Source organism: Balaenoptera acutorostrata, chromosome 3, assembly GCF_949987535.1.
Source record: "Balaenoptera acutorostrata chromosome 3, mBalAcu1.1, whole genome shotgun sequence".
NCBI classification, from domain to species: Eukaryota; Metazoa; Chordata; class Mammalia; order Artiodactyla; family Balaenopteridae; genus Balaenoptera; species Balaenoptera acutorostrata.
Genome location: NC_080066.1, coordinates 56,688,922 through 56,716,272, shown reverse-complemented (window position 1 = coordinate 56,716,272; position 27,351 = coordinate 56,688,922). Strand labels below are relative to the sequence as shown.

General features: G+C 54.4%; 15 non-coding genes across 15 annotated transcripts; all 15 read right to left on the bottom strand.

Moving 5' to 3' along the window:
* Positions 1 to 1,132: 1,132 nt before the first annotated feature.
* LOC130707875 (small nucleolar RNA SNORD116) lies at positions 1,133 to 1,224 on the bottom strand. The gene has a single exon (XR_009007904.1). It is a non-coding gene; the product is annotated as a small nucleolar RNA SNORD116 (small nucleolar RNA).
* A 387-nt stretch (positions 1,225 to 1,611) lies between these two features.
* Positions 1,612 to 1,703, bottom strand: LOC130708001 (small nucleolar RNA SNORD116). The gene has a single exon (XR_009008029.1). It is a non-coding gene; the product is annotated as a small nucleolar RNA SNORD116 (small nucleolar RNA).
* Positions 1,704 to 4,149: 2,446 nt separating this feature from the next.
* On the bottom strand, positions 4,150 to 4,241 carry LOC130707811 (small nucleolar RNA SNORD116). The gene has a single exon (XR_009007841.1). It is a non-coding gene; the product is annotated as a small nucleolar RNA SNORD116 (small nucleolar RNA).
* Positions 4,242 to 6,651: 2,410 nt separating this feature from the next.
* Positions 6,652 to 6,743, bottom strand: LOC130707874 (small nucleolar RNA SNORD116). Its single transcript, XR_009007903.1, has one exon. It is a non-coding gene; the product is annotated as a small nucleolar RNA SNORD116 (small nucleolar RNA).
* A 387-nt stretch (positions 6,744 to 7,130) lies between these two features.
* On the bottom strand, positions 7,131 to 7,222 carry LOC130708000 (small nucleolar RNA SNORD116). The gene has a single exon (XR_009008028.1). It is a non-coding gene; the product is annotated as a small nucleolar RNA SNORD116 (small nucleolar RNA).
* A 2,446-nt stretch (positions 7,223 to 9,668) lies between these two features.
* LOC130707810 (small nucleolar RNA SNORD116) lies at positions 9,669 to 9,760 on the bottom strand. The gene has a single exon (XR_009007840.1). It is a non-coding gene; the product is annotated as a small nucleolar RNA SNORD116 (small nucleolar RNA).
* Positions 9,761 to 12,170: 2,410 nt separating this feature from the next.
* LOC130707873 (small nucleolar RNA SNORD116) lies at positions 12,171 to 12,262 on the bottom strand. The gene has a single exon (XR_009007902.1). It is a non-coding gene; the product is annotated as a small nucleolar RNA SNORD116 (small nucleolar RNA).
* A 387-nt stretch (positions 12,263 to 12,649) lies between these two features.
* Positions 12,650 to 12,741, bottom strand: LOC130707999 (small nucleolar RNA SNORD116). Its single transcript, XR_009008027.1, has one exon. It is a non-coding gene; the product is annotated as a small nucleolar RNA SNORD116 (small nucleolar RNA).
* A 2,446-nt stretch (positions 12,742 to 15,187) lies between these two features.
* Positions 15,188 to 15,279, bottom strand: LOC130707857 (small nucleolar RNA SNORD116). Its single transcript, XR_009007886.1, has one exon. It is a non-coding gene; the product is annotated as a small nucleolar RNA SNORD116 (small nucleolar RNA).
* Positions 15,280 to 17,689: 2,410 nt separating this feature from the next.
* On the bottom strand, positions 17,690 to 17,781 carry LOC130707872 (small nucleolar RNA SNORD116). The gene has a single exon (XR_009007901.1). It is a non-coding gene; the product is annotated as a small nucleolar RNA SNORD116 (small nucleolar RNA).
* Positions 17,782 to 18,168: 387 nt separating this feature from the next.
* Positions 18,169 to 18,260, bottom strand: LOC130707998 (small nucleolar RNA SNORD116). The gene has a single exon (XR_009008026.1). It is a non-coding gene; the product is annotated as a small nucleolar RNA SNORD116 (small nucleolar RNA).
* Positions 18,261 to 20,706: 2,446 nt separating this feature from the next.
* Positions 20,707 to 20,798, bottom strand: LOC130707809 (small nucleolar RNA SNORD116). The gene has a single exon (XR_009007839.1). It is a non-coding gene; the product is annotated as a small nucleolar RNA SNORD116 (small nucleolar RNA).
* Positions 20,799 to 23,208: 2,410 nt separating this feature from the next.
* On the bottom strand, positions 23,209 to 23,300 carry LOC130707871 (small nucleolar RNA SNORD116). Its single transcript, XR_009007900.1, has one exon. It is a non-coding gene; the product is annotated as a small nucleolar RNA SNORD116 (small nucleolar RNA).
* A 387-nt stretch (positions 23,301 to 23,687) lies between these two features.
* LOC130707997 (small nucleolar RNA SNORD116) lies at positions 23,688 to 23,779 on the bottom strand. The gene has a single exon (XR_009008025.1). It is a non-coding gene; the product is annotated as a small nucleolar RNA SNORD116 (small nucleolar RNA).
* A 2,446-nt stretch (positions 23,780 to 26,225) lies between these two features.
* On the bottom strand, positions 26,226 to 26,317 carry LOC130707808 (small nucleolar RNA SNORD116). Its single transcript, XR_009007838.1, has one exon. It is a non-coding gene; the product is annotated as a small nucleolar RNA SNORD116 (small nucleolar RNA).
* Positions 26,318 to 27,351: the final 1,034 nt, after the last annotated feature.

The following is a 27,351-nucleotide window of genomic DNA, read 5'->3' as shown; positions in this document are numbered from 1 at the left end:
ACAAAATAACCCCGGCAGCACACATTCACTCCAGCCCTTAAACCTGTAGCGTTTCCTTGGCAGCCAACTCCCTTCTTTCTGCATGGTTGGGCCCAAAGACCTCCGGGAAGAGCTCCAAACCTCAGGGAATGCTATGCCGACCTGGTATAGCAATGACGCTGGGCTGTCCTAAGGAACACCTTAACATCCTCAACATAGGGGCAATGAGGCCACACAGGGACAAAACATCCCAACGGCTCCAAATCGGTCCCAGTGAGAAGACACTGTTCTGTGCGGTGAAGGCACCATGCGCTGGAACAAGGACCCGCCGTGAAGCACATTGAGAAAGGAGAGGAAAAGCTTGGGATGATCCACGAATGTGCACCTGTATTCCTTCCCTACACGGGACTCCAAATGCTCCTGAAGATATCCCAAAAGAGTTCCGGGAACCCTATGTCCACCGACCATCTATCCACCCAACAGTAAGCCTGTGGGCTTAGCCAACACTCTCAAGTGTACTTCCCAATCGCCTTGCCTTCCTCTCTCCACCAGGATCCAAACGAATCCACCCCTCACCTAAGTAGCTTGATATCCCCTGGATTTGCCTAAGGCATTTTCCAACCTCTCCACACACAACACACAAGCAGGACACAACCCAAGGAGGCGCCATCAGCATCGCCCAAATCCCAGGGACAGTGGCCCATTTGTTTTCCCCCGACCATCAGGGCAAACCTAAACTATATCCCACCTCCCAAGCTGAACATGACATAGACGCCTGGCCTGGCCAGGACTCCTTCTCTGACCCTGAGGGCAGAGACTTCTGTTTCCTTGCGGGAACAAGGCAACGACCTGAGCTTGAGGGTGGCCTGTAGATCTCAATGGCAAGCCAGAGGAGTACCAGTGGCTCACGCTTCCTTTCGCACCCGCACGCTGACCACGGCAGGGGATAGCAGTTCTGGCTAGACTCAGGTGCCCAGAGACGTCAAGTTGTCCTTAGCCTTCCCACGTAGATGGACATCCCAGGCTCCTTTCCACATGGCTCTTTCTGCACGAGAAGCCCGCCACCCTCAACTTGAACAATGTTGCTGCGCACGCCCACAGTAGCAAATGCAACATGGACCTCTCCCTAATTTTCCTTTGGGAGCCACGTGCTGGACCTCAGTTAGGATGAGAAGACGGTAGGTATTGCTCATTCATTTTGTTTAGATTTCCAAGGAATGCATTTATGGGAGTCATCACTGATCCACGCTCCTGCTCAAAGGCTAGATGTGCAAAGTCGCGGAAGGTCAGCAAGCTCAATCCTCTCAGCAGTAGGGAGCGGCCAGACTCGAGCCACAGGGCAGGAAGTGCCCCCAAGTCTCAGGGCATCGGAGCTCGGGTGCCCCAGGAAGAGCCCAGAATGTGACGGTGTAGTCTCGCGGCACAAATCCCCGTGGCCAAACATCTAGGTTTCTTCAAAGAAGTTCCGTTTAACCCACAAGGTTTCTACCAGGAACCTTGTCGAGCCAGAGGCGATGCCCTTGGATCACACAGAAAGCTACTGGCATTGGAGATATTCCAATGCCCAAACTGGCAGTGCAAACCCTTGCAGCAACTGGGTTGCTTGCCCTGGCGACTTGTATTTTCGCCCCAGGCCCATCAGTGACATGACCGCGGAGAAACCTGAGACCCATTCATTTGTTCAGAGTTCCAAGCAGTGCATTTATGGGAGTCATCATCAATCCACCTGCTCAAAGACTGCACGTTCAAAGTCGCAGGCTCCACCGCGGGGCAGCCACCGATCTCAAGGATGTCAGCAGTCAGGAGCGGCCAGAGCCGACCCACGGGGGTGCAAATGGATCTAAGGATCATGGCATCATATCTGGGGTGCCCCTGGAAGAGCCAAGAAGGTGAGGGTGTAGTCTCAGTGCACAAGTCCCCGTGGCCAAACATCTAGGTTTCTGCAAAGAAGTTCCACTCACCACCACATGGTTCCTACGAGGATCCTCAAGGACTTTACGCCAAAACCACTCTGAGACTCTTTTGCCTTGACTTGCCTCACATTGCTGCACTCTCCTCACTTCGCCAGGTATCATGGACTATACAGAGGGGCCCATGCTGCTGCAGGTGTTTGTTCCCTGGCACTCCACCACCTGCCTCAGGGTGACAGAACACAGGGATGTTTGAGAAAAGTGAACGGGCGCACAGAGGCAAAGGGTGATACCGCCCAGCGATGTGCGCTATATCTCCCCTCAACATTTCATTTGCAGCCCATCATCTCTGTGTGTCCACAGCCAAACGTAAATGCGTCGTGGCACAGATGCCTTCAGAGCACACGGGCATCAGCACAAAGAGCACAGCCGTCCATCAACCCCCTGGTATGGGCCTTCAACTTCCACGCCTGAGCCACCTCCCCGCCGACACAGCATAGGGATGTCATCCTGAACCGCTGAGACACCCTCAGGGGAACTGGGATTACTCAGCGTAAGGGCCACTGCCCTCTGGGGAACCAAACCAATCCTGGTGCATACGCTTCCACACAATGGACTCACGCTCAACGGGAAATGTGGTCCCTGAGATCTTCCACAAGGGAATGGCCCTTGGCCAAATGGGACGACCTCCAACAAAAGCAGCTTGTAGGGACCGGTGACAAAACGCACCAGAGGAACTCCTGGACTGAACAATGGAGATTCACCTGCAGCCATACTTCCTGGCCTGCTGCCAAGACTGGCAACCTACCCTTGGCCCACACACAAAGCTAATGGCATGGGAACCATTCCGACGCCCAACGTGGCGGGGCAAACCCTTGCAGCAATTTTGTAACTTGCAGTGGTGTCTGGTACTTTCCCACTCTGGGCCCATCAGTGACGTGCCATTGGGGAAACCCGGAGGCTCAGGTCCTCAACAGCCACTTGTTACCCACAGCCATGCAACGACAGAACCCAGACAACAGCCTAGACACTTGAACCGGTATGACTTGTCTGGCCTGTGGCCAGGCTCGCCGGATACCACAGTGTGGATGCACCAGCGGGTGGCAGGAAAAATGACACCCACACCACACATCCTCTCCTGCCCTTAAACCTGTAGCCTTTCCTTGGCAGCCGACTCCCTTGTTTCTGCATGGTTGCGCCCAATGACCGCCGGGTACAGCTCCAATCCTCAGGGAACGCTATGAGGGCCAGGTATAGAAACGATGCTTGGCTGTCCTCAGGAACACCTTCACATCTTCAACACAGGGGGAACGTGGCCAGACAGGGACAAAACACCCCAAGGCCTCCAAATCGGCCCCCATGAGAAGACACCATACTGTGCCATGAAGGCAACCATTCGCTGGCACAAGGACCCGCCATGAAGCAAATCGACCAAGGAGAGGAAAGAGGCGGGACAGTCCACAAATGTGCTCCCGTGTTCCTTCCCTACACGTGCCTCCAGATGCTCCTGAGGGAGTCCCAAATGTGTTCCGTGAACCCCATGGCCACTGTCGATCTATCCACCCACCAGTAAACCTGTGGGCTTAGCCAGCCATCTCACATGTCTCTTTCACTCGCCTTGCCTTACTCTCTCTCCACCGGGATCCCAACGTGTCACGGCAAGGTGCCAGAGCCACCTCTCACCAAAGAAGCTTGCTGTGACCAAGCTTGACTAAAGCGTTTTCCAGCCCCTTCACACAGCACACACAAGCAGGACATAACCCGAGGAGGAGCCATCAGATTGGCTAAACTCCCAGGAACTGTGGCCCATTTGATTTCTCCCCTCATCAGGAGAAACCTAAACTGCATCTGGTCTCCCAAGTAGAAAATGACAAAGAACCCTGCCCTAGGCCTGGAATCCTATCTGACCCTGAGCCTACAAACTTCTGTTTCTTTGAGGCCACAAGGCAATGACCAGCAGGTGGGGGCAGCCTGTAGAACCCAAGTGCAGGCGGCAGAACCAGCAATGGCTCACGCTTCCTCTCCTACCTGCATGCTGAACCGTGGCAGGGGACAGCAGTCCTGGCTAGACCAAGGTACCCAGAGACGGCACTCTGTCCCAAGCCTTCCCACCTGGATTGGCATCCCAGGCTCCTTTCCCAATGGCTCTTCTCCCCATGAGATGACCACAACCCTCAACTTGAACTATGTGGCTGTGGACACCCACGGCCACAAATGCAACATGAACTTCTCCCTACTTCCCTTTTGGGAGCCACGTGCTGGACCTCAGTTCCAACGAGGAGACGGTAGGGATTTCTCACTCATTTTGTTCAGATTTCCAAGGAATGCATTTGTATGAGTCATCATCAATCCAAGCACATGTTCAAACGATGGACATCTAAAGTTGCAGATTCCACCATGGGACGGCCAGCGAGCTGAATCATATCAGCGTACAGAAGTGGCCAGAGCCGAGCCACGGGTCAGGAAATGCAGCCAGTTCTCAGGGCATCAAAGCTCGTGTTCCCCGAGAAAAGACCAGAAGGTGAGGGTGTAGCCCCGGTGCACACGTTACCCTCGCTAAACCTTTAGGTTTAGCAAAGAAGTGTCGCTTACCGCAACAAGGTTTAAAGCAGGATCCTCATGGAATGCACACAAACACCCTTCCGAGACTCCTTCGCATGGCCTCACCTTGCCACACTGTCCTCACTTCAACGGGTATCAGGGATTATACGGATGGCCCCAGGCTGCTGCTGGCATTCCTTCCCTGGCATTCCACCTGGCTCGGGGTGAGAGAACACATGCACACTTGAGGAGGGTGCACGGGCGAACCGAGGGAAAGGGCGATACCACCCAGCGATGTGTGTTCTATCTCTCCTCAACATTTCATTTGCTGTCCATCTTGCCTGTGTGTCCACAGCCAAACGTGAAAGCATCGTGGCACAGGCGCCTTCAGAGCATGCAGCCATCAGGACAAAGAGCGCCACCGACCAACAACCCCTCGGGCTCGGTCCCTGAAATTCCTCTCCTGAGCAATCTGCCCTCCATCACAGCAAAAGGATGTCTTCCTGATCCCCTGAGACACCCTCAGGACAACAGGGCCCCCTCAGCCTAAGAGCAGGTGCCCTCTATGGGAACAAACACGCCTTTGGCACTTATGATTAAACACAGTGGACACGCCCTTAAGTGGAGAGATCTTCCATAAGGGAAGGGCCCTTGGCCAAATAAGACGACCTCCATCAAAAGCGGCTCGTATGGAGACGTGACAAAGGGCACCTGAGGAACCCCTGGACTGATCAAGGGAGACTCACCAGCAGGCATACTTCCTGGTCTCCTGCCAAGCCAGAGAAATTTCCTTGGGACCGCAACCAAACCTAATGACAAGGGAGCCATTCCAATGCCCAAAGTGGCGGGCCAAACCCTTGCAGCAACTGGGTAACTTACCGTAGCACCTTGGACATTCGCATTCTTCCCTTCAAGGACAAGACCTTGGAGAAACCATGAGACCCAGGTCCTCCAGAACCAACGTGTCACCCACAGCCGTGCAATGAGAGAACGAATCCAACATCTTGCACACTTGAAGCGGCATGACGTCTCTGGCTTGAAGCCATGCACGCTGGAGGTCACAGGCTCACAGCACCAGAAGGTGGCAGGACAAAATAACCCCGGCAGCACACATTCACTCCAGCCCTTAAACCTGTAGCGTTTCCTTGGCAGCCAACTCCCTTCTTTCTGCATGGTTGGGCCCAAAGACCTCCGGGAAGAGCTCCAAACCTCAGGGAATGCTATGCCGACCTGGTATAGCAATGACGCTGGGCTGTCCTAAGGAACACCTTAACATCCTCAACATAGGGGCAATGAGGCCACACAGGGACAAAACATCCCAACGGCTCCAAATCGGTCCCAGTGAGAAGACACTGTTCTGTGCGGTGAAGGCACCATGCGCTGGAACAAGGACCCGCCGTGAAGCACATTGAGAAAGGAGAGGAAAAGCTTGGGATGATCCACGAATGTGCACCTGTATTCCTTCCCTACACGGGACTCCAAATGCTCCTGAAGATATCCCAAAAGAGTTCCGGGAACCCTATGTCCACCGACCATCTATCCACCCAACAGTAAGCCTGTGGGCTTAGCCAACACTCTCAAGTGTACTTCCCAATCGCCTTGCCTTCCTCTCTCCACCAGGATCCAAACGAATCCACCCCTCACCTAAGTAGCTTGATATCCCCTGGATTTGCCTAAGGCATTTTCCAACCTCTCCACACACAACACACAAGCAGGACACAACCCAAGGAGGCGCCATCAGCATCGCCCAAATCCCAGGGACAGTGGCCCATTTGTTTTCCCCCGACCATCAGGGCAAACCTAAACTATATCCCACCTCCCAAGCTGAACATGACATAGACGCCTGGCCTGGCCAGGACTCCTTCTCTGACCCTGAGGGCAGAGACTTCTGTTTCCTTGCGGGAACAAGGCAACGACCTGAGCTTGAGGGTGGCCTGTAGATCTCAATGGCAAGCCAGAGGAGTACCAGTGGCTCACGCTTCCTTTCGCACCCGCACGCTGACCACGGCAGGGGATAGCAGTTCTGGCTAGACTCAGGTGCCCAGAGACGTCAAGTTGTCCTTAGCCTTCCCACGTAGATGGACATCCCAGGCTCCTTTCCACATGGCTCTTTCTGCACGAGAAGCCCGCCACCCTCAACTTGAACAATGTTGCTGCGCACGCCCACAGTAGCAAATGCAACATGGACCTCTCCCTAATTTTCCTTTGGGAGCCACGTGCTGGACCTCAGTTAGGATGAGAAGACGGTAGGTATTGCTCATTCATTTTGTTTAGATTTCCAAGGAATGCATTTATGGGAGTCATCACTGATCCACGCTCCTGCTCAAAGGCTAGATGTGCAAAGTCGCGGAAGGTCAGCAAGCTCAATCCTCTCAGCAGTAGGGAGCGGCCAGACTCGAGCCACAGGGCAGGAAGTGCCCCCAAGTCTCAGGGCATCGGAGCTCGGGTGCCCCAGGAAGAGCCCAGAATGTGACGGTGTAGTCTCGCGGCACAAATCCCCGTGGCCAAACATCTAGGTTTCTTCAAAGAAGTTCCGTTTAACCCACAAGGTTTCTACCAGGAACCTTGTCGAGCCAGAGGCGATGCCCTTGGATCACACAGAAAGCTACTGGCATTGGAGATATTCCAATGCCCAAACTGGCAGTGCAAACCCTTGCAGCAACTGGGTTGCTTGCCCTGGCGACTTGTATTTTCGCCCCAGGCCCATCAGTGACATGACCGCGGAGAAACCTGAGACCCATTCATTTGTTCAGAGTTCCAAGCAGTGCATTTATGGGAGTCATCATCAATCCACCTGCTCAAAGACTGCACGTTCAAAGTCGCAGGCTCCACCGCGGGGCAGCCACCGATCTCAAGCATGTCAGCAGTCAGGAGCGGCCAGAGCCGACCCACGGGGGTGCAAATGGATCTAAGGATCATGGCATCATATCTGGGGTGCCCCTGGAAGAGCCAAGAAGGTGAGGGTGTAGTCTCAGTGCACAAGTCCCCGTGGCCAAACATCTAGGTTTCTGCAAAGAAGTTCCACTCACCACCACATGGTTCCTACGAGGATCCTCAAGGACTTTACGCCAAAACCACTCTGAGACTCTTTTGCCTTGACTTGCCTCACATTGCTGCACTCTCCTCACTTCGCCAGGTATCATGGACTATACAGAGGGGCCCATGCTGCTGCAGGTGTTTGTTCCCTGGCACTCCACCACCTGCCTCAGGGTGACAGAACACAGGGATGTTGGAGAAAAGTGAACGGGCGCACAGAGGCAAAGGGTGATACCGCCCAGCGATGTGCGCTATATCTCCCCTCAACATTTCATTTGCAGCCCATCATCTCTGTGTGTCCACAGCCAAACGTAAATGCGTCGTGGCACAGATGCCTTCAGAGCACACGGGCATCAGCACAAAGAGCACAGCCGTCCATCAACCCCCTGGTATGGGCCTTCAACTTCCACGCCTGAGCCACCTCCCCGCCGACACAGCATAGGGATGTCATCCTGAACCGCTGAGACACCCTCAGGGGAACTGGGATTACTCAGCGTAAGGGCCACTGCCCTCTGGGGAACCAAACCAATCCTGGTGCATACGCTTCCACACAATGGACTCACGCTCAACGGGAAATGTGGTCCCTGAGATCTTCCACAAGGGAATGGCCCTTGGCCAAATGGGACGACCTCCAACAAAAGCAGCTTGTAGGGACCGGTGACAAAACGCACCAGAGGAACTCCTGGACTGAACAATGGAGATTCACCTGCAGCCATACTTCCTGGCCTGCTGCCAAGACTGGCAACCTACCCTTGGCCCACACACAAAGCTAATGGCATGGGAACCATTCCGACGCCCAACGTGGCGGGGCAAACCCTTGCAGCAATTTTGTAACTTGCAGTGGTGTCTGGTACTTTCCCACTCTGGGCCCATCAGTGACGTGCCATTGGGGAAACCCGGAGGCTCAGGTCCTCAACAGCCACTTGTTACCCACAGCCATGCAACGACAGAACCCAGACAACAGCCTAGACACTTGAACCGGTATGACTTGTCTGGCCTGTGGCCAGGCTCGCCGGATACCACAGTGTGGATGCACCAGCGGGTGGCAGGAAAAATGACACCCACACCACACATCCTCTCCTGCCCTTAAACCTGTAGCCTTTCCTTGGCAGCCGACTCCCTTGTTTCTGCATGGTTGCGCCCAATGACCGCCGGGTACAGCTCCAATCCTCAGGGAACGCTATGAGGGCCAGGTATAGAAACGATGCTTGGCTGTCCTCAGGAACACCTTCACATCTTCAACACAGGGGGAACGTGGCCAGACAGGGACAAAACACCCCAAGGCCTCCAAATCGGCCCCCATGAGAAGACACCATACTGTGACATGAAGGCAACCATTCGCTGGCACAAGGACCCGCCATGAAGCAAATCGACCAAGGAGAGGAAAGAGGCGGGACAGTCCACAAATGTGCTCCCGTGTTCCTTCCCTACACGTGCCTCCAGATGCTCCTGAGGGAGTCCCAAATGTGTTCCGTGAACCCCATGGCCACCGTCGATCTATCCACCCACCAGTAAACCTGTGGGCTTAGCCAGCCATCTCACGTGTCTCTTTCACTCGCCTTGCCTTACTCTCTCTCCACTGGGATCCCAACGTGTCACGGCAAGGTGCCAGAGCCACCTCTCACCAAAGAAGCTTGCTGTGACCAAGCTTGACTAAAGCGTTTTCCAGCCCCTTCACACAGCACACACAAGCAGGACATAACCCGAGGAGGAGCCATCAGATTGGCTAAACTCCCAGGAACTGTGGCCCATTTGATTTCTCCCCTCATCAGGAGAAACCTAAACTGCATCTGGTCTCCCAAGTAGAAAATGACAAAGAACCCTGCCCTAGGCCTGGAATCCTATCTGACCCTGAGCCTACAAACTTCTGTTTCTTTGAGGCCACAAGGCAATGACCAGCAGGTGGGGGCAGCCTGTAGAACCCAAGTGCAGGCGGCAGAACCAGCAATGGCTCACGCTTCCTCTCCTACCTGCATGCTGAACCGTGGCAGGGGACAGCAGTCCTGGCTAGACCAAGGTACCCAGAGACGGCACTCTGTCCCAAGCCTTCCCACCTGGATTGGCATCCCAGGCTCCTTTCCCAATGGCTCTTCTCCCCATGAGATGACCACAACCCTCAACTTGAACTATGTGGCTGTGGACACCCACGGCCACAAATGCAACATGAACTTCTCCCTACTTCCCTTTTGGGAGCCACGTGCTGGACCTCAGTTCCAACGAGGAGACGGTAGGGATTTCTCACTCATTTTGTTCAGATTTCCAAGGAATGCATTTGTATGAGTCATCATCAATCCAAGCACATGTTCAAACGATGGACATCTAAAGTTGCAGATTCCACCATGGGACGGCCAGCGAGCTGAATCATATCAGCGTACAGAAGTGGCCAGAGCCGAGCCACGGGTCAGGAAATGCAGCCAGTTCTCAGGGCATCAAAGCTCGTGTTCCCCGAGAAAAGACCAGAAGGTGAGGGTGTAGCCCCGGTGCACACGTTACCCTCGCTAAACCTTTAGGTTTAGCAAAGAAGTGTCGCTTACCGCAACAAGGTTTAAAGCAGGATCCTCATGGAATGCACACAAACACCCTTCCGAGACTCCTTCGCATGGCCTCACCTTGCCACACTGTCCTCACTTCAACGGGTATCAGGGATTATACGGATGGCCCCAGGCTGCTGCTGGCATTCCTTCCCTGGCATTCCACCTGGCTCGGGGTGAGAGAACACATGCACACTTGAGGAGGGTGCACGGGCGAACCGAGGGAAAGGGCGATACCACCCAGCGATGTGTGTTCTATCTCTCCTCAACATTTCATTTGCTGTCCATCTTGCCTGTGTGTCCACAGCCAAACGTGAAAGCATCGTGGCACAGGCGCCTTCAGAGCATGCAGCCATCAGGACAAAGAGCGCCACCGACCAACAACCCCTCGGGCTCGGTCCCTGAAATTCCTCTCCTGAGCAATCTGCCCTCCATCACAGCAAAAGGATGTCTTCCTGATCCCCTGAGACACCCTCAGGACAACAGGGCCCCCTCAGCCTAAGAGCAGGTGCCCTCTATGGGAACAAACACGCCTTTGGCACTTATGATTAAACACAGTGGACACGCCCTTAAGTGGAGAGATCTTCCATAAGGGAAGGGCCCTTGGCCAAATAAGACGACCTCCATCAAAAGCGGCTCGTATGGAGACGTGACAAAGGGCACCTGAGGAACCCCTGGACTGATCAAGGGAGACTCACCAGCAGGCATACTTCCTGGTCTCCTGCCAAGCCAGAGAAATTTCCTTGGGACCGCAACCAAACCTAATGACAAGGGAGCCATTCCAATGCCCAAAGTGGCGGGCCAAACCCTTGCAGCAACTGGGTAACTTATCGTAGCACCTTGCACATTCGCATTCTTCCCTTCAAGGACAAGACCTTGGAGAAACCATGAGACCCAGGTCCTCCAGAACCAACGTGTCACCCACAGCCGTGCAATGAGAGAACGCATCCAACATCTTGCACACTTGAAGCGGCATGACGTCTCTGGCTTGAAGCCATGCACGCTGGAGGTCACAGGCTCACAGCACCAGAAGGTGGCAGGACAAAATAACCCCGGCAGCACACATTCACTCCAGCCCTTAAACCTGTAGCGTTTCCTTGGCAGCCAACTCCCTTCTTTCTGCATGGTTGGGCCCAAAGACCTCCGGGAAGAGCTCCAAACCTCAGGGAATGCTATGCCGACCTGGTATAGCAATGACGCTGGGCTGTCCTAAGGAACACCTTAACATCCTCAACATAGGGGCAATGAGGCCACACAGGGACAAAACATCCCAACGGCTCCAAATCGGTCCCAGTGAGAAGACACTGTTCTGTGCGGTGAAGGCACCATGCGCTGGAACAAGGACCCGCCGTGAAGCACATTGAGAAAGGAGAGGAAAAGCTTGGGATGATCCACGAATGTGCACCTGTATTCCTTCCCTACACGGGACTCCAAATGCTCCTGAAGATATCCCAAAAGAGTTCCGGGAACCCTATGTCCACCGACCATCTATCCACCCAACAGTAAGCCTGTGGGCTTAGCCAACACTCTCAAGTGTACTTCCCAATCGCCTTGCCTTCCTCTCTCCACCAGGATCCAAACGAATCCACCCCTCACCTAAGTAGCTTGATATCCCCTGGATTTGCCTAAGGCATTTTCCAACCTCTCCACACACAACACACAAGCAGGACACAACCCAAGGAGGCGCCATCAGCATCGCCCAAATCCCAGGGACAGTGGCCCATTTGTTTTCCCCCGACCATCAGGGCAAACCTAAACTATATCCCACCTCCCAAGCTGAACATGACATAGACGCCTGGCCTGGCCAGGACTCCTTCTCTGACCCTGAGGGCAGAGACTTCTGTTTCCTTGCGGGAACAAGGCAACGACCTGAGCTTGAGGGTGGCCTGTAGATCTCAATGGCAAGCCAGAGGAGTACCAGTGGCTCACGCTTCCTTTCGCACCCGCACGCTGACCACGGCAGGGGATAGCAGTTCTGGCTAGACTCAGGTGCCCAGAGACGTCAAGTTGTCCTTAGCCTTCCCACGTAGATGGACATCCCAGGCTCCTTTCCACATGGCTCTTTCTGCACGAGAAGCCCGCCACCCTCAACTTGAACAATGTTGCTGCGCACGCCCACAGTAGCAAATGCAACATGGACCTCTCCCTAATTTTCCTTTGGGAGCCACGTGCTGGACCTCAGTTAGGATGAGAAGACGGTAGGTATTGCTCATTCATTTTGTTTAGATTTCCAAGGAATGCATTTATGGGAGTCATCACTGATCCACGCTCCTGCTCAAAGGCTAGATGTGCAAAGTCGCGGAAGGTCAGCAAGCTCAATCCTCTCAGCAGTAGGGAGCGGCCAGACTCGAGCCACAGGGCAGGAAGTGCCCCCAAGTCTCAGGGCATCGGAGCTCGGGTGCCCCAGGAAGAGCCCAGAATGTGACGGTGTAGTCTCGCGGCACAAATCCCCGTGGCCAAACATCTAGGTTTCTTCAAAGAAGTTCCGTTTAACCCACAAGGTTTCTACCAGGAACCTTGTCGAGCCAGAGGCGATGCCCTTGGATCACACAGAAAGCTACTGGCATTGGAGATATTCCAATGCCCAAACTGGCAGTGCAAACCCTTGCAGCAACTGGGTTGCTTGCCCTGGCGACTTGTATTTTCGCCCCAGGCCCATCAGTGACATGACCGCGGAGAAACCTGAGACCCATTCATTTGTTCAGAGTTCCAAGCAGTGCATTTATGGGAGTCATCATCAATCCACCTGCTCAAAGACTGCACGTTCAAAGTCGCAGGCTCCACCGCGGGGCAGCCACCGATCTCAAGCATGTCAGCAGTCAGGAGCGGCCAGAGCCGACCCACGGGGGTGCAAGTGGATCTAAGGATCATGGCATCATATCTGGGGTGCCCCTGGAAGAGCCAAGAAGGTGAGGGTGTAGTCTCAGTGCACAAGTCCCCGTGGCCAAACATCTAGGTTTCTGCAAAGAAGTTCCACTCACCACCACATGGTTCCTACGAGGATCCTCAAGGACTTTACGCCAAAACCACTCTGAGACTCTTTTGCCTTGACTTGCCTCACATTGCTGCACTCTCCTCACTTCGCCAGGTATCATGGACTATACAGAGGGGCCCATGCTGCTGCAGGTGTTTGTTCCCTGGCACTCCACCACCTGCCTCAGGGTGACAGAACACAGGGATGTTTGAGAAAAGTGAAGGGGCGCACAGAGGCAAAGGGTGATACCGCCCAGCGATGTGCACTATATCTCCCCTCAACATTTAATTTGCAGCCCATCATGTCTGTGTGTCCACAGCCAAACGTGAATGCATCGTGGCACAGATGCCTTCAGAGCACACGGGCATCAGCACAAAGAGCAGGGCCGTCCATCAACCCCCTGGTATGGGCCTTGAACTTCCCCGCCTGAGCCACCTCCCCGCCGACACAGCATAGGGATGTCATCCTGAACCGCTGAGACACCCTCAGGGGAACAGGGATTACTCAGCGTAAGGGCCACTGCCCTCTGGGGAACCAAACCAATCCTGGTGCATATGCTTCCACACAATGGACTCACCCTCAACGGGAAATGTGGTCCCTGAGATCTTCCACAAGGGAATGGCCCTTGGCCAAATGGGACGACCTCCAACAAAAGCAGCTTGTAGGGACCGGTGACAAAACGCACCAGAGGAACTCCTGGACTGAACAATGGAGATTCACCTGCAGCCATACTTCCTGGCCTGCTGCCAAGACTGGCAACCTACCCTTGGCCCACACACAAAGCTAATGGCATGGGAACCATTCCGACGCCCAACGTGGCGGGGCAAACCCTTGCAGCAATTTTGTAACTTGCAGTGGTGTCTGGTACTTTCCCACTCTGGGCCCATCAGTGACGTGCCATTGGGGAAACCCGGAGGCTCAGGTCCTCAACAGCCACTTGTTACCCACAGCCATGCAACGACAGAACCCAGACAACAGCCTAGACACTTGAACCGGTATGACTTGTCTGGCCTGTGGCCAGGCTCGCCGGATACCACAGTGTGGATGCACCAGCGGGTGGCAGGAAAAATGACACCCACACCACACATCCTCTCCTGCCCTTAAACCTGTAGCCTTTCCTTGGCAGCCGACTCCCTTGTTTCTGCATGGTTGCACCCAATGACCTCTGGGTACAGCTCCAATCCTCAGGGAACGCTATGAGGGCCAGGTATAGAAACGATGCTTGGCTGTCCTCAGGAACACCTTCACATCTTCAACACAGGGGGAACGTGGCCAGACAGGGACAAAACACCCCAAGGCCTCCAAATCGGCCCCCATGAGAAGACACCATACTGTGCCATGAAGGCAACCATTCGCTGGCACAAGGACCCGCCATGAAGCAAATCGACCAAGGAGAGGAAAGAGGCGGGACAGTCCACAAATGTGCTCCCGTGTTCCTTCCCTACACGTGCCTCCAGATGCTCCTGAGGGAGTCCCAAATGTGTTCCGTGAACCCCATGGCCACCGTCGATCTATCCACCCACCAGTAAACCTGTGGGCTTAGCCAGCCATCTCACGTGTCTCTTTCACTCGCCTTGCCTTACTCTCTCTCCACCGGGATCCCAACGTGTCACGGCAAGGTGCCAGAGCCACCTCTCACCAAAGAAGCTTGCTGTGACCAAGCTTGACTAAAGCGTTTTCCAGCCCCTTCACACAGCACACACAAGCAGGACATAACCCGAGGAGGAGCCATCAGATTGGCTAAACTCCCAGGAACTGTGGCCCATTTGATTTCTCCCCTCATCAGGAGAAACCTAAACTGCATCTGGTCTCCCAAGTAGAAAATGACAAAGAACCCTGCCCTAGGCCTGGAATCCTATCTGACCCTGAGCCTACAAACTTCTGTTTCTTTGAGGCCACAAGGCAATGACCAGCAGGTGGGGGCAGCCTGTAGAACCCAAGTGCAGGCGGCAGAACCAGCAATGGCTCACGCTTCCTCTCCTACCTGCATGCTGAACCGTGGCAGGGGAGAGCAGTCCTGGCTAGACCAAGGTACCCAGAGACGGCACTCTGTCCCAAGCCTTCCCACCTGGATTGGCATCCCAGGCTCCTTTCCCAATGGCTCTTCTCCCCATGAGATGACCACAACCCTCAACTTGAACTATGTGGCTGTGGACACCCACGGCCACAAATGCAACATGAACTTCTCCCTACTTCCCTTTTGGGAGCCACGTGCTGGACCTCAGTTCCAACGAGGAGACGGTAGGGATTTCTCACTCATTTTGTTCAGATTTCCAAGGAATGCATTTGTATGAGTTATCATCAATCCAAGCACATGTTCAAACGATGGACATCTAAAGTTGCAGATTCCACCATGGGACGGCCAGCGAGCTGAATCATATCAGCGTACAGAAGTGGCCAGAGCCGAGCCACGGGTCAGGAAATGCAGCCAGTTCTCAGGGCATCAAAGCTCGTGTTCCCCGAGAAAAGACCAGAAGGTGAGGGTGTAGCCCCGGTGCACACGTTACCCTCGCTAAACCTTTAGGTTTAGCAAAGAAGTGTCGCTTACCGCAACAAGGTTTAAAGCAGGATCCTCATGGAATGCACACAAACACCCTTCCGAGACTCCTTCACATGGCCTCACCTTGCCACACTGTCCTCACTTCAACGGGTATCAGGGATTATACGGATGGCCCCAGGCTGCTGCTGGCATTCCTTCCCTGGCATTCCACCTGGCTCGGGGTGAGAGAACACATGCACACTTGAGGAGGGTGCACGGGCGAACCGAGGGAAAGGGCGATACCACCCAGCGATGTGTGTTCTATCTCTCCTCAACATTTCATTTGCTGTCCATCTTGCCTGTGTGTCCACAGCCAAACGTGAAAGCATCGTGGCACAGGCGCCTTCAGAGCATGCAGCCATCAGGACAAAGAGCGCCACCGACCAACAACCCCTCGGGCTCGGTCCCTGAAATTCCTCTCCTGAGCAATCTGCCCTCCATCACAGAAAAAGTATGTCTTCCTGATCCCCTGAGACACCCTCAGGACAACACGGCCCCCTCAGCCTAAGAGCAGGTGCCCTCTATGGGAACAAACACGCCTTTGGCACTTATGATTAAACACAGTGGACACGCCCTTAAGTGGAGAGATCTTCCATAAGGGAAGGGCCCTTGGCCAAATAAGACGACCTCCATCAAAAGCGGCTCGTATGGAGACGTGACAAAGGGCACCTGAGGAACCCCTGGACTGATCAAGGGAGACTCACCAGCAGGCATACTTCCTGGTCTCCTGCCAAGCCAGAGAAATTTCCTTGGGACCGCAACCAAACCTAATGACAAGGGAGCCATTCCAATGCCCAAAGTGGCGGGCCAAACCCTTGCAGCAACTGGGTAACTTATCGTAGCACCTTGCACATTCGCATTCTTCCCTTCAAGGACAAGACCTTGGAGAAACCATGAGACCCAGGTCCTCCAGAACCAACGTGTCACCCACAGCCGTGCAATGAGAGAACGCATCCAACATCTTGCACACTTGAAGCGGCATGACGTCTCTGGCTTGAAGCCATGCACGCTGGAGGTCACAGGCTCACAGCACCAGAAGGTGGCAGGACAAAATAACCCCGGCAGCACACATTCACTCCAGCCCTTAAACCTGTAGCGTTTCCTTGGCAGCCAACTCCCTTCTTTCTGCATGGTTGGGCCCAAAGACCTCCGGGAAGAGCTCCAAACCTCAGGGAATGCTATGCCGACCTGGTATAGCAATGACGCTGGGCTGTCCTAAGGAACACCTTAACATCCTCAACATAGGGGCAATGAGGCCACACAGGGACAAAACATCCCAACGGCTCCAAATCGGTCCCAGTGAGAAGACACTGTTCTGTGCGGTGAAGGCACCATGCGCTGGAACAAGGACCCGCCGTGAAGCACATTGAGAAAGGAGAGGAAAAGCTTGGGATGATCCACGAATGTGCACCTGTATTCCTTCCCTACACGGGACTCCAAATGCTCCTGAAGATATCCCAAAAGAGTTCCGGGAACCCTATGTCCACCGACCATCTATCCACCCAACAGTAAGCCTGTGGGCTTAGCCAACACTCTCAAGTGTACTTCCCAATCGCCTTGCCTTCCTCTCTCCACCAGGATCCAAACGAATCCACCCCTCACCTAAGTAGCTTGATATCCCCTGGATTTGCCTAAGGCATTTTCCAACCTCTCCACACACAACACACAAGCAGGACACAACCCAAGGAGGCGCCATCAGCATCGCCCAAATCCCAGGGACAGTGGCCCATTTGTTTTCCCCCGACCATCAGGGCAAACCTAAACTATATCCCACCTCCCAAGCTGAACATGACATAGACGCCTGGCCTGGCCAGGACTCCTTCTCTGACCCTGAGGGCAGAGACTTCTGTTTCCTTGCGGGAACAAGGCAACGACCTGAGCTTGAGGGTGGCCTGTAGATCTCAATGGCAAGCCAGAGGAGTACCAGTGGCTCACGCTTCCTTTCGCACCCGCACGCTGACCACGGCAGGGGATAGCAGTTCTGGCTAGACTCAGGTGCCCAGAGACGTCAAGTTGTCCTTAGCCTTCCCACGTAGATGGACATCCCAGGCTCCTTTCCACATGGCTCTTTCTGCACGAGAAGCCCGCCACCCTCAACTTGAACAATGTTGCTGCGCACGCCCACAGTAGCAAATGCAACATGGACCTCTCCCTAATTTTCCTTTGGGAGCCACGTGCTGGACCTCAGTTAGGATGAGAAGACGGTAGGTATTGCTCATTCATTTTGTTTAGATTTCCAAGGAATGCATTTATGGGAGTCATCACTGATCCACGCTCCTGCTCAAAGGCTAGATGTGCAAAGTCGCGGAAGGTCAGCAAGCTCAATCCTCTCAGCAGTAGGGAGCGGCCAGACTCGAGCCACAGGGCAGGAAGTGCCCCCAAGTCTCAGGGCATCGGAGCTCGGGTGCCCCAGGAAGAGCCCAGAATGTGACGGTGTAGTCTCGCGGCACAAATCCCCGTGGCCAAACATCTAGGTTTCTTCAAAGAAGTTCCGTTTAACCCACAAGGTTTCTACCAGGAACCTTGTCGAGCCAGAGGCGATGCCCTTGGATCACACAGAAAGCTACTGGCATTGGAGATATTCCAATGCCCAAACTGGCAGTGCAAACCCTTGCAGCAACTGGGTTGCTTGCCCTGGCGACTTGTATTTTCGCCCCAGGCCCATCAGTGACATGACCGCGGAGAAACCTGAGACCCATTCATTTGTTCAGAGTTCCAAGCAGTGCATTTATGGGAGTCATCATCAATCCACCTGCTCAAAGACTGCACGTTCAAAGTCGCAGGCTCCACCGCGGGGCAGCCACCGATCTCAAGGATGTCAGCAGTCAGGAGCGGCCAGAGCCGACCCACGGGGGTGCAAATGGATCTAAGGATCATGGCATCATATCTGGGGTGCCCCTGGAAGAGCCAAGAAGGTGAGGGTGTAGTCTCAGTGCACAAGTCCCCGTGGCCAAACATCTAGGTTTCTGCAAAGAAGTTCCACTCACCACCACATGGTTCCTACGAGGATCCTCAAGGACTTTACGCCAAAACCACTCTGAGACTCTTTTGCCTTGACTTGCCTCACATTGCTGCACTCTCCTCACTTCGCCAGGTATCATGGACTATACAGAGGGGCCCATGCTGCTGCAGGTGTTTGTTCCCTGGCACTCCACCACCTGCCTCAGGGTGACAGAACACAGGGATGTTTGAGAAAAGTGAACGGGCGCACAGAGGCAAAGGGTGATACCGCCCAGCGATGTGCGCTATATCTCCCCTCAACATTTCATTTGCAGCCCATCATCTCTGTGTGTCCACAGCCAAACGTAAATGCGTCGTGGCACAGATGCCTTCAGAGCACACGGGCATCAGCACAAAGAGCACAGCCGTCCATCAACCCCCTGGTATGGGCCTTCAACTTCCCCGCCTGAGCCACCTCCCCGCCGACACAGCATAGGGATGTCATCCTGAACCGCTGAGACACCCTCAGGGGAACAGGGATTACTCAGCGTAAGGGCCACTGCCCTCTGGGGAACCAAACCAATCCTGGTGCATACGCTTCCACACAATGGACTCACCCTCAACGGGAAATGTGGTCCCTGAGATCTTCCACAAGGGAATGGCCCTTGGCCAAATGGGACGACCTCCAACAAAAGCAGCTTGTAGGGACCGGTGACAAAACGCACCAGAGGAACTCCTGGACTGAACAATGGAGATTCACCTGCAGCCATACTTCCTGGCCTGCTGCCAAGACTGGCAACCTACCCTTGGCCCACACACAAAGCTAATGGCATGGGAACCATTCCGACGCCCAACGTGGCGGGGCAAACCCTTGCAGCAATTTTGTAACTTGCAGTGGTGTCTGGTACTTTCCCACTCTGGGCCCATCAGTGACGTGCCATTGGGGAAACCCGGAGGCTCAGGTCCTCAACAGCCACTTGTTACCCACAGCCATGCAACGACAGATCCCAGACAACAGCCTAGACACTTGAACCGGTATGACTTGTCTGGCCTGTGGCCAGGCTCGCCGGATACCACAGTGTGGATGCACCAGCGGGTGGCAGGAAAAATGACACCCACACCACACATCCTCTCCTGCCCTTAAACCTGTAGCCTTTCCTTGGCAGCCGACTCCCTTGTTTCTGCATGGTTGCACCCAATGACCTCTGGGTACAGCTCCAATCCTCAGGGAACGCTATGAGGGCCAGGTATAGAAACGATGCTTGGCTGTCCTCAGGAACACCTTCACATCTTCAACACAGGGGGAACGTGGCCAGACAGGGACAAAACACCCCAAGGCCTCCAAATCGGCCCCCATGAGAAGACACCATACTGTACCATGAAGGCAACCATTCGCTGGCACAAGGACCTGCCATGAAGCAAATCGACCAAGGAGAGGAAAGAGGCGGGACAGTCCACAAATGTGCTCCCGTGTTCCTTCCCTACACGTGCCTCCAGATGCTCCTGAGGGAGTCCCAAATGTGTTCCGTGAACCCCATGGCCACCGTCGATCTATCCACCCACCAGTAAACCTGTGGGCTTAGCCAGCCATCTCACGTGTCTCTTTCACTCGCCTTGCCTTACTCTCTCTCCACCGGGATCCCAACGTGTCACGGCAAGGTGCCAGTGCCACCTCTCACCAAAGAAGCTTGCTGTGACCAAGCTTGACTAAAGCGTTTTCCAGCCCCTTCACACAGCACACACAAGCAGGACACAACCCGAGGAGGAGCCATCAGATTGGCTAAACTCCCAGGAACTGTGGCCCATTTGATTTCTCCCCTCATCAGGAGAAACCTAAACTGCATCTGGTCTCCCAAGTAGAAAATGACAAAGAACCCTGCCCTAGGCCTGGAATCCTATCTGACCCTGAGCCTACAAACTTCTGTTTCTTTGAGGCCACAAGGCAATGACCAGCAGGTGGGGGCAGCCTGTAGAACCCAAGTGCAGGCGGCAGAACCAGCAATGGCTCACGCTTCCTCTCCTACCTGCATGCTGAACCGTGGCAGGGGAGAGCAGTCCTGGCTAGACCAAGGTACCCAGAGACGGCACTCTGTCCCAAGCCTTCCCACCTGGATTGGCATCCCAGGCTCCTTTCCCAATGGCTCTTCTCCCCATGAGATGACCACAACCCTCAACTTGAACTATGTGGCTGTGGACACCCACGGCCACAAATGCAACATGAACTTCTCCCTACTTCCCTTTTGGGAGCCACGTGCTGGACCTCAGTTCCAACGAGGAGACGGTAGGGATTTCTCACTCATTTTGTTCAGATTTCCAAGGAATGCATTTGTATGAGTCATCATCAATCCAAGCACATGTTCAAACGATGGACATCTAAAGTTGCAGATTCCACCATGGGACGGCCAGCGAGCTGAATCATATCAGCGTACAGAAGTGGCCAGAGCCGAGCCACGGGTCAGGAAATGCAGCCAGTTCTCAGGGCATCAAAGCTCGTGTTCCCCGAGAAAAGACCAGAAGGTGAGGGTGTAGCCCCGGTGCACACGTTACCCTCGCTAAACCTTTAGGTTTAGCAAAGAAGTGTCGCTTACCGCAACAAGGTTTAAAGCAGGATCCTCATGGAATGCACACAAACACCCTTCCGAGACTCCTTCGCATGGCCTCACCTTGCCACACTGTCCTCACTTCAACGGGTATCAGGGATTATACGGATGGCCCCAGGCTGCTGCTGGCATTCCTTCCCTGGCATTCCACCTGGCTCGGGGTGAGAGAACACATGCACACTTGAGGAGGGTGCACGGGCGAACCGAGGGAAAGGGCGATACCACCCAGCGATGTGTGTTCTATCTCTCCTCAACATTTCATTTGCTGTCCATCTTGCCTGTGTGTCCACAGCCAAACGTGAAAGCATCGTGGCACAGGCGCCTTCAGAGCATGCAGCCATCAGGACAAACAGCGCCACCGACCAACAACCCCTCGGGCTCGGTCCCTGAAATTCCTCTCCTGAGCAATCTGCCCTCCATCACAGAAAAAGTATGTCTTCCTGATCCCCTGAGACACCCTCAGGACAACAGGGCCCCCTCAGCCTAAGAGCAGGTGCCCTCTATGGGAACAAACACGCCTTTGGCACTTATGATTAAACACAGTGGACACGCCCTTAAGTGGAGAGATCTTCCATAAGGGAAGGGCCCTTGGCCAAATAAGACGACCTCCATCAAAAGCGGCTCGTATGGAGACGTGACAAAGGGCACCTGAGGAACCCCTGGACTGATCAAGGGAGACTCACCAGCAGGCATACTTCCTGGTCTCCTGCCAAGCCAGAGAAATTTCCTTGGGACCGCAACCAAACCTAATGACAAGGGAGCCATTCCAATGCCCAAAGTGGCGGGCCAAACCCTTGCAGCAACTGGGTAACTTATCGTAGCACCTTGCACATTCGCATTCTTCCCTTCAAGGACAAGACCTTGGAGAAACCATGAGACCCAGGTCCTCCAGAACCAACGTGTCACCCACAGCCGTGCAATGAGAGAACGCATCCAACATCTTGCACACTTGAAGCGGCATGACGTCTCTGGCTTGAAGCCATGCACGCTGGAGGTCACAGGCTCACAGCACCAGAAGGTGGCAGGACAAAATAACCCCGGCAGCACACATTCACTCCAGCCCTTAAACCTGTAGCGTTTCCTTGGCAGCCAACTCCCTTCTTTCTGCATGGTTGGGCCCAAAGACCTCCGGGAAGAGCTCCAAACCTCAGGGAATGCTATGCCGACCTGGTATAGCAATGACGCTGGGCTGTCCTAAGGAACACCTTAACATCCTCAACATAGGGGCAATGAGGCCACACAGGGACAAAACATCCCAACGGCTCCAAATCGGTCCCAGTGAGAAGACACTGTTCTGTGCGGTGAAGGCACCATGCGCTGGAACAAGGACCCGCCGTGAAGCACATTGAGAAAGGAGAGGAAAAGCTTGGGATGATCCACGAATGTGCACCTGTATTCCTTCCCTACACGGGACTCCAAATGCTCCTGAAGATATCCCAAAAGAGTTCCGGGAACCCTATGTCCACCGACCATCTATCCACCCAACAGTAAGCCTGTGGGCTTAGCCAACACTCTCAAGTGTACTTCCCAATCGCCTTGCCTTCCTCTCTCCACCAGGATCCAAACGAATCCACCCCTCACCTAAGTAGCTTGATATCCCCTGGATTTGCCTAAGGCATTTTCCAACCTCTCCACACACAACACACAAGCAGGACACAACCCAAGGAGGCGCCATCAGCATCGCCCAAATCCCAGGGACAGTGGCCCATTTGTTTTCCCCCGACCATCAGGGCAAACCTAAACTATATCCCACCTCCCAAGCTGAACATGACATAGACGCCTGGCCTGGCCAGGACTCCTTCTCTGACCCTGAGGGCAGAGACTTCTGTTTCCTTGCGGGAACAAGGCAACGACCTGAGCTTGAGGGTGGCCTGTAGATCTCAATGGCAAGCCAGAGGAGTACCAGTGGCTCACGCTTCCTTTCGCACCCGCACGCTGACCACGGCAGGGGATAGCAGTTCTGGCTAGACTCAGGTGCCCAGAGACGTCAAGTTGTCCTTAGCCTTCCCACGTAGATGGACATCCCAGGCTCCTTTCCACATGGCTCTTTCTGCACGAGAAGCCCGCCACCCTCAACTTGAACAATGTTGCTGCGCACGCCCACAGTAGCAAATGCAACATGGACCTCTCCCTAATTTTCCTTTGGGAGCCACGTGCTGGACCTCAGTTAGGATGAGAAGACGGTAGGTATTGCTCATTCATTTTGTTTAGATTTCCAAGGAATGCATTTATGGGAGTCATCACTGATCCACGCTCCTGCTCAAAGGCTAGATGTGCAAAGTCGCGGAAGGTCAGCAAGCTCAATCCTCTCAGCAGTAGGGAGCGGCCAGACTCGAGCCACAGGGCAGGAAGTGCCCCCAAGTCTCAGGGCATCGGAGCTCGGGTGCCCCAGGAAGAGCCCAGAATGTGACGGTGTAGTCTCGCGGCACAAATCCCCGTGGCCAAACATCTAGGTTTCTTCAAAGAAGTTCCGTTTAACCCACAAGGTTTCTACCAGGAACCTTGTCGAGCCAGAGGCGATGCCCTTGGATCACACAGAAAGCTACTGGCATTGGAGATATTCCAATGCCCAAACTGGCAGTGCAAACCCTTGCAGCAACTGGGTTGCTTGCCCTGGCGACTTGTATTTTCGCCCCAGGCCCATCAGTGACATGACCGCGGAGAAACCTGAGACCCATTCATTTGTTCAGAGTTCCAAGCAGTGCATTTATGGGAGTCATCATCAATCCACCTGCTCAAAGACTGCACGTTCAAAGTCGCAGGCTCCACCGCGGGGCAGCCACCGATCTCAAGGATGTCAGCAGTCAGGAGCGGCCAGAGCCGACCCACGAGGGTGCAAATGGATCTAAGGATCATGGCATCATATCTGGGGTGCCCCTGGAAGAGCCAAGAAGGTGAGGGTGTAGTCTCAGTGCACAAGTCCCCGTGGCCAAACATCTAGGTTTCTGCAAAGAAGTTCCACTCACCACCACATAGTTCCTACGAGGATCCTCAAGGACTTTACGCCAAAACCACTCTGAGACTCTTTTGCCTTGACTTGCCTCACATTGCTGCACTCTCCTCACTTCGCCAGGTATCATGGACTATACAGAGGGGCCCATGCTGCTGCAGGTGTTTGTTCCCTGGCACTCCACCACCTGCCTCAGGGTGACAGAACACAGGGATGTTTGAGAAAAGTGAACGGGCGCACAGAGGCAAAGGGTGATACCGCCCAGCGATGTGCGCTATATCTCCCCTCAACATTTCATTTGCAGCCCATCATCTCTGTGTGTCCACAGCCAAACGTAAATGCGTCGTGGCACAGATGCCTTCAGAGCACACGGGCATCAGCACAAAGAGCACAGCCGTCCATCAACCCCCTGGTATGGGCCTTCAACTTCCCCGCCTGAGCCACCTCCCCGCCGACACAGCATAGGGATGTCATCCTGAACCGCTGAGACACCCTCAGGGGAACAGGGATTACTCAGCGTAAGGGCCACTGCCCTCTGGGGAACCAAACCAATCCTGGTGCATACGCTTCCACACAATGGACTCACGCTCAACGGGAAATGTGGTCCCTGAGATCTTCCACAAGGGAATGGCCCTTGGCCAAATGGGACGACCTCCAACAAAAGCAGCTTGTAGGGACCGGTGACAAAACGCACCAGAGGAACTCCTGGACTGAACAATGGAGATTCACCTGCAGCCATACTTCCTGGCCTGCTGCCAAGACTGGCAACCTACCCTTGGCCCACACACAAAGCTAATGGCATGGGAACCATTCCGACGCCCAACGTGGCGGGGCAAACCCTTGCAGCAATTTTGTAACTTGCAGTGGTGTCTGGTACTTTCCCACTCTGGGCCCATCAGTGACGTGCCATTGGGGAAACCCGGAGGCTCAGGTCCTCAACAGCCACTTGTTACCCACAGCCATGCAACGACAGAACCCAGACAACAGCCTAGACACTTGAACCGGTATGACTTGTCTGGCCTGTGGCCAGGCTCGCCGGATACCACAGTGTGGATGCACCAGCGGGTGGCAGGAAAAATGACACCCACACCACACATCCTCTCCTGCCCTTAAACCTGTAGCCTTTCCTTGGCAGCCGACTCCCTTGTTTCTGCATGGTTGCGCCCAATGACCTCTGGGTACAGCTCCAATCCTCAGGGAACGCTATGAGGGCCAGGTATAGAAACGATGCTTGGCTGTCCTCAGGAACACCTTCACATCTTCAACACAGGGGGAACGTGGCCAGACAGGGACAAAACACCCCAAGGCCTCCAAATCGGCCCCCATGAGAAGACACCATACTGTGCCATGAAGGCAACCATTCGCTGGCACAAGGACCCGCCATGAAGCAAATCGACCAAGGAGAGGAAAGAGGCGGGACAGTCCACAAATGTGCTCCCGTGTTCCTTCCCTACACGTGCCTCCAGATGCTCCTGAGGGAGTCCCAAATGTGTTCCGTGAACCCCATGGCCACCGTCGATCTATCCACCCACCAGTAAACCTGTGGGCTTAGCCAGCCATCTCACGTGTCTCTTTCACTCGCCTTGCCTTACTCTCTCTCCACCGGGATCCCAACGTGTCACGGCAAGGTGCCAGTGCCACCTCTCACCAAAGAAGCTTGCTGTGACCAAGCTTGACTAAAGCGTTTTCCAGCCCCTTCACACAGCACACACAAGCAGGACACAACCCGAGGAGGAGCCATCAGATTGGCTAAACTCCCAGGAACTGTGGCCCATTTGATTTCTCCCCTCATCAGGAGAAACCTAAACTGCATCTGGTCTCCCAAGTAGAAAATGACAAAGAACCCTGCCCTAGGCCTGGAATCCTATCTGACCCTGAGCCTACAAACTTCTGTTTCTTTGAGGCCACAAGGCAATGACCAGCAGGTGGGGGCAGCCTGTAGAACCCAAGTGCAGGCGGCAGAACCAGCAATGGCTCACGCTTCCTCTCCTACCTGCATGCTGAACCGTGGCAGGGGACAGCAGTCCTGGCTAGACCAAGGTACCCAGAGACGGCACTCTGTCCCAAGCCTTCCCACCTGGATTGGCATCCCAGGCTCCTTTCCCAATGGCTCTTCTCCCCATGAGATGACCACAACCCTCAACTTGAACTATGTGGCTGTGGACACCCACGGCCACAAATGCAACATGAACTTCTCCCTACTTCCCTTTTGGGAGCCACGTGCTGGACCTCAGTTCCAACGAGGAGACGGTAGGGATTTCTCACTCATTTTGTTCAGATTTCCAAGGAATGCATTTGTATGAGTCATCATCAATCCAAGCACATGTTCAAACGATGGACATCTAAAGTTGCAGATTCCACCATGGGACGGCCAGCGAGCTGAATCATATCAGCGTACAGAAGTGGCCAGAGCCGAGCCACGGGTCAGGAAATGCAGCCAGTTCTCAGGGCATCAAAGCTCGTGTTCCCCGAGAAAAGACCAGAAGGTGAGGGTGTAGCCCCGGTGCACACGTTACCCTCGCTAAACCTTTAGGTTTAGCAAAGAAGTGTCGCTTACCGCAACAAGGTTTAAAGCAGGATCCTCATGGAATGCACACAAACACCCTTCCGAGACTCCTTCGCATGGCCTCACCTTGCCACACTGTCCTCACTTCAACGGGTATCAGGGATTATACGGATGGCCCCAGGCTGCTGCTGGCATTCCTTCCCTGGCATTCCACCTGGCTCGGGGTGAGAGAACACATGCACACTTGAGGAGGGTGCACGGGCGAACCGAGGGAAAGGGCGATACCACCCAGCGATGTGTGTTCTATCTCTCCTCAACATTTCATTTGCTGTCCATCTTGCCTGTGTGTCCACAGCCAAACGTGAAAGCATCGTGGCACAGGCGCCTTCAGAGCATGCAGCCATCAGGACAAAGAGCGCCACCGACCAACAACCCCTCGGGCTCGTTCCCTGAAATTCCTCTGCTGAGCAATCTGCCCTCCATCACAGAAAAAGTATGTCTTCCTGATCCCCTGAGACACCCTCAGGACAACAGGGCCCCCTCAGCCTAAGAGCAGGTGCCCTCTATGGGAACAAACACGCCTTTGGCACTTATGATTAAACACAGTGGACACGCCCTTAAGTGGAGAGATCTTCCATAAGGGAAGGGCCCTTGGCCAAATAAGACGACCTCCATCAAAAGCGGCTCGTATGGAGACGTGACAAAGGGCACCTGAGGAACCCCTGGACTGATCAAGGGAGACTCACCAGCAGGCATACTTCCTGGTCTCCTGCCAAGCCAGAGAAATTTCCTTGGGACCGCAACCAAACCTAATGACAAGGGAGCCATTCCAATGCCCAAAGTGG